Source organism: Camelina sativa, chromosome 6 (genome assembly GCF_030686135.1).
Source record: "Camelina sativa cultivar CO46 ecotype springtype chromosome 6, ASM3068613v1".
Lineage (NCBI taxonomy): Eukaryota > Viridiplantae > Streptophyta > Magnoliopsida > Brassicales > Brassicaceae > Camelina > Camelina sativa.
In genome coordinates this window covers 3,692,355-3,699,025 of record NC_141885.1, presented here as the reverse complement: position 1 = coordinate 3,699,025, position 6,671 = coordinate 3,692,355, and positions in this window count along the sequence as shown.

The following is a 6,671-nucleotide window of genomic DNA, read 5'->3' as shown; positions in this document are numbered from 1 at the left end:
AACAACTAGCCCATGCCTTAAGGTGGAAGAATCAATTCAAAGGAACATAATTTTACATATTGCAGTTTGGATCGAAGGGGCAATTTAATATACATACTCGATTTAGCTAGCTATCATTTGAATCTTAACTTCTTGACTATAGAAATAGGAAAACAAATGTATTCAAAGTTGTGAGAATCTGAAACGCTTACTTCAGATTGATTGAACCAACCACGTCTGAATTTTCATTCAGTTCATTGACTTAAACACAAAAAAAATCGTTAATATTTAAACAACATCTAGACAAAACGAGAACGTGATGTTTTTATTTTGTGATGCCACCAATGAAATACGATATACAATAATTTTGAATGAACCAACAAGAAGATCATCTTAGTGACCCGAAAAAATGGTCCATTTAAAAGAACATATTCCGTGATGGCAAATTCAACAACAACAATAAGGAGCCTATGCACCAAAAAAAAAAAATTTTATATTGTTTTGAAAGTTTAATCATTTTTCTAGAGAGAGAAAATTCAAGATGACTATATTTAGCCTATGCAGTATGCACCCAAAAAAAAAAAAAAAGCAGACTTTAGAAATCAATACGCATATATTCCTTCTATAGGGTTATAAAAGGAGAGCAGATGCATGTGAAGAATAAGGCAAAACATATAGAGAGTAATGAAGTGTATATAATGAGGAAGAGAGGTCTAACATGGAGAAACCAGTCATGTTTAGTAGCCAAGGATGACTTGCCTGATCTTTTTCACCTCCATGGTTCATTTTTTGATGCGATTATTATGCATTTTAAAAGCATAATAGTTTGAAAATCATGTTGAATCTTGTGGGTTACCTTTCAGGCAGTCTCTTTGGCTATCTTGACATGCTTGTTTCATTCATGTTATACCTAGTTTTCTTAATGTCTTCAAAGTCTATAAATGCACTTCAAATAAATATATTAAACCTTTGTTAGAGTGTTACGTCTCATAAACGTCAAATTTGCCCGGTTGGTTTCTAAAGCATTTTTTATACTCTATATGCGGTGAGTATGCACATTATTTAGAAGGAGATGTCAAAGATGAATAGAAGAATCATATTTGGTAGCCAAGGATGACTTGCCTGTTTCTTTGAGTAAAATGGTTATGTCATATTTGACAAGTGACTATAAGTTATATCAAGTAATAACCATTTCGCTCATCAAAAGATATCAGGCAGTCTCCTTGGCTATCCTTATATGTTCTTCTGTCTCATCTCAGACGTTTACCTTCATTCAAAATTAGAGAGACATGACAAGAAAAATAATGGAGACACAATGCTGATGATTTTGAGGCTATTTGCATGTATATAGTGAATGTATTAGGTGTTATATTTTGCATATACATCAATATTATGTTTTGGCCTTGAAATATGTTACATCGTGGGAGAATCGGAATCGTTTTGCTTTAGCCCCTCTCGGTAATTCAAAAAACTCTTAGGATGATAACGCGGATTGGCTATCCACTCAATCCAATACACCTGATGAGTCCACCAACATCATGAGTCTCGACATCAAGTTTCATGGAAGCTCCTCTTAAGGTATGCTTCCAATGCAACCAAAGATCCGCGTGAAATGTAAATAGAATCTCTATGTGCTGCATGGTATTGGTGATTAGGTCGTGTAAGGTAATTTTTAATGTGCGAAACGCCTTTATCTGGAGATCAATGTGTTCTTTGGGCATCCTAGTGCTTATAATGAGACTGGATTGCGATATGTACTCTACAAGGCGACATGTTGTTAGAGCGATCAATTATCCAGAGAAGTGGTTGTCGTTTGGATATGTTGTGGAGTTAAATCGATTTTGGAAAAAGGATATCATCTATGAAACCAAAAGCTACAAAATCTTGTGGTGTATCCAGTCCACTGCCTTAAGTATTACAAAAGACGGCAGTCACCAATCTTATATTGCTCGGTCCCTCCAACAGAATGCTTTATTCAGATTAGGCTTCTATTGCTAGGAGAAGAGGCTACGCTGATTTTTTATTTCTCTTTTGAGAACGGTCTGCTTTATAAAATGTATAGGCGTGGCGTGGATTTTATAAAGGTATTCCTGATTCTTTCATTTAATGGTCAAACCTTTTTATATCCAAAAGAGGTGATAAAGAGATGCAACATCTCAACAAAATATTTCCTATTTTGGAATTTTAAGGAAATTGAATTTTAATGTGGATGAGAGATACAAAGTGAAGAACAACAAGTTGCCCATACCATAAGGCAGAAGCATCAATTCAAAGGATCATTTTCTTACATATTGCACTTAAATAAAAGGGACCGTATATATATACTCGATTGAGCAATTATTAATTAGTATTTCAACAAAATAGTAAAAAGAATGTATGCGAAGTAGTGAGCATAATAAGAAACATGAAATAAAGTGAGAATATTTTCTCAACCACAGGGAATATATATGTGGAAAAAAGCTTATTATCTTTAGCCAATATATTTTAGATATTAAACTATCAATTGGTAATATATTTGTGGTTTGCATACTGATTGAAATAACCACATCTGAATCTGCATTTAATTTTTTTACTGATTTAATCAAACTCACATATAAAATGTTACACTATTTAATTTGATATAACCAAAATCTAGATGATTTGACATGTAAAGTTTCTAGATTGCGAAAATGAAATGTGATGTATATAATTTTGTGAATGAACCGACAAGAATATTATCTAAATGACCCCAAAAAATGGTCCGTTTAGAGGAACATATTCTAGTGATAGAGAATTCAAAGTTGACTATATTTAGCCCATGTAAAAAGAAAAGAGATAATTTAGAAATCAATAAGCATATATTCCTTCTCAAGAGTTATAAAAAGAGAGCACATGCAGGTGAGAAATGAGACGTATAGAGAGTTATGAAGTGTATAATGAAGAAGAAAGGTCTAACATGGCGTAAAGAGTCACGTTTAGTAGCCAAGGATGACTTGCCTGATCTTTTTCACCTCCAAAATTCAGTTTTCAGTTCATGGGTTTTGGATTATTATGCATTTAAAAGGTATACTAATTTGAAATCATGTTGAATCTTGAGGGTTAGGTTTCAGGCGGTCTCCTTGGCTATCTTGACATGCTTTTTTCATCCATGTTATTTCTTACTTCTTTCGGTCTTCCAAATCACTATAAATTCACTAATTATACAAATATTTCAATCTTTGTAAAGGTGTCATGTGTTATAAGGTGTTGTGTTTAATTTCGAAAATCTCAAATTGTCTTAGATAGGTTTCTAAGCATGTTTCATTTCATAGTATATGTGGTGAATGCACACATTATTTAGAAGGAGATGTCAAAGATGAATAGGAGAGTCATACTTTGGTAGCCAAGAATGACTTGCCTGTTTCGTTGAGTAATATGATTAGTGTAGTCTTGTTTGACAAGTGAGTATGACTTATATCAAGTAATGACCATTTTACTTATAAAGATATCAGGCAGCCTCCTTGGCTATCCTTATATGTTCTTCTCTTTCATCTCAGACTTTCACTTTCATCCAAAATAAGACTAATTTACAAGATATATAGGCTTTTTGCATGTTTTTATATAGTGTATATATATAGGTATAAGGTATTACATTTCGTGTATACATCAATGTATATACATGAAAATTAAGCAATTTGGGCCTTGGATTATGTGACATATGTGAAGTACAAATATGAAACTAACTTTAAAATGTGTAAAAAATTACATTCAATTTCCATTAGAAAAACTTAATTAATTTTAGTTAATTAATTAGATAAAGATAATTAATTAAAAAAATAGTGGCAGATCAAATATATAAAAAATCTAGAAAAAAAACATTTTGTCTCTAATAAATTATGGACGAAAATTACTAAATATTTTTTTAAAAAAATATAAACCAATCAGAATATCAAAAACTAAAATTTATATCCAAATACACAATATAATTTTTTTTAATAACTAAATTTTGAAGATTGTCTTAAGATTTCAAATTATGATTCTCCTACCATCTTTATTCTTTTATTTACAAATTGTTTGGAATTTTCATATAATACTTCTGGTTAATAAAATGCAGATTTTTTTTGCATATGTTGTGATTTGAATATTTTGAAACGAAGATATATTACTCAATCTATAAAAATATGTGCTTTAATTTTCACATTGGCAGGTTTGTAAAACTAAATTTATATAGATGATAAATTAATAATTCTAATTTGTTCACAATTATAATATTAAAATTACTGCTTCATATTTCACAAAATAATGATGCAAATACAACAAACAAACAATATAAAACTGTAATATACGTCAAAAATAAAATACTATAATATTCTAAAATATTAGTATTCAAAAAGACTAATAGATTTACAGAACAATTAAAAAATAAATATTATCTCAAATAAAATAACTTTAAAAAAAATATATAACAATAATGTTTATTATTATTTTAACCTAGTATACTGACGGAGGGCCGCAAATGTGGACGTGCGACCGAGACTTGGAAAAAATTTCGAAAAGAAAAATTCGATGGAGCCAACAGTGAACTAAGCCTTATCTGAAGGATTGATCGAAGGAAAATGGTTGAATTGATTTTTATATCAAACCATGAGCAAGTTAAGGATTTTTATCGGCTACCGGCAAGTATCAAGAAGAGAAGGACCGGCTATCAGTGGCGTTGGGCAGTAAGGCTATGGGAAGATGATATGCATTCGGTCAAAGGACATGATCGAGTGTTTACTAAAGGTTATGAAGTAGGCTATCAAGGGTAAAACAATTTGGTCGATGGAAAGATCAATTGTACCGAGAAAACTAGTTTTACCGAGAAGGAGCTATTATGGCCAAGACAAGCGAGGGATGATCGAACGGTTTTGGATACAGACACAACAAGGTTAGTAAGTGGTTAAGGACAAGCCACATTATAAGAGTTGAGCTATAAAAATCGGTCGGAAAACTCTTAGTTCAGTTTTGGCCGCGAAGCTGCTTTGTCGTAGAGGTTCTTGTGGTGCAAGTAGCTGTGTCATCAGCTTGGAGTGTGTGGACCACGAGATGGCACACTTTTGGATGGGAATGGCGTGTGTTCAGCGTAAGTTGGCGCAAGCCTTAGTTTGGATAAGAATGGAAGAGGATAAGGATAAGCTTTTGGATAATGCTTATCTGCCACCTCGTGCTTGCCTTAGCTTGGAAGCTAAGACTCCTCTCCCTATATATAAGCCACGGAATTCTAGCTTAGTTCTTTATCTTCCCACCTAAATCCCACCTTAGATAGTTAGTTAGATCAAGAAGCTTGCGGAGGCGAGTCAGGTAGAAGTTGGTCGAGTCTAGAGTCGTCGTCTGGTTTCCGGTAAGTAAGTCCTGCCCTTAGTCTCTTATTCTTTTTAGAATATTTTTCTAAGTTTTTGGTTCGGTCCGAAGCTTAGATCCATCATTGGAGAAAGCTAGTCGGATCGAGATCAATAGGCGGGCAAGGGAAGAATGTTGTTTTCTCGACGTTAAGGCCAAGGTGAGTACCAAAGCATGTGTAGTAGTACATGAATAGGATTTTATTTAGTGTATGGGTTTAGGAATGAGGTTGCATTTTTATTCTTGTGCATGATAGTTAGATCTACGTTTTTGTGTGAGATCTATTTGTTTGGTTGGTTTAGATCTAGCATCTTAGCTTGATATATTTTCAGTTTGTGAAGTGTGTGTGAGGTTTAGGAACTATACTTGGTATAGTTTGGAGATCTATTTGATGTTGTGAAATTGCTTTTGCAATTTTATGAGGTTAGGCTATTGTTGGTATAGCCGTTATGCTGCTTGGTTGTTCATGGTCAATAATCGGTATTTATTGGCATGATAAATGGGTGTTGTGTGTGTGTGTAGTTGTTTAATTGTTTCATTGATTGTTTGTTTGTTTGGTTGATTGTTTGTTTGTTTGTTTGTTTAATTGATTGATTGATTGTTGTTAGTTAGTCTTGTTGTTGCTTGACTGACTTGTGTGTTAGTAGATCTTGTTGCGAGTATTACTGACTGTATGTCAGGCTTGTATTAAATAGTGTGGTGTTAGTCATTTTTATGACTAGTGTGTGGCGAGGTCGTGATTGTGCCAGCGGCTCGGAGCAGTTCGCTACCACCGGGCACTACTTGACGAAGTAGTAAATTTTGTCGTAAGGGAGTATTTGTAAAACTAGAATTATTGTTGTTGACTTGGGCCTTAGGCTCTGGGATCCCAATCCTTTGTAAGTGTTTTCAACGATTTAAATTAATAAAATGAGATTTTTTTTAAAGCCTTATGTTCTACTTGATATTAGTCTTGTCCGGACTAACACAACTCCCAGACATGGTACGAGTTGAAAAGCCTTAGGCTGTGTTCTAGAGGAACGACACCCGCGGATGGACTGACTAAGGTATTGGATTCGTTCTAATAACCTCGGTTGGATCGTCTACGGTCATCACAAGTAACGCGTCCGATTCGTTCTTAGTCCTAGAACGGTTCGGGGGTGTTACAGATGGTGCAACAGGTTGGAAACCAAGAACTGTAAAAGGAAATTTACCTAGGCGGTCAAGCGAAGGCTCGTGAAGCAAGGAGAAGTTGGAAGAGTAAAGACTTTCTTATAAAAGGAAGTTTTACAACGATTGTTAATTTCCTAAATTGTAAAGAAAATTAACAATTCCTAGTTTGATTAGAATTAGGAATTAGTCTATTGTGTGACTAA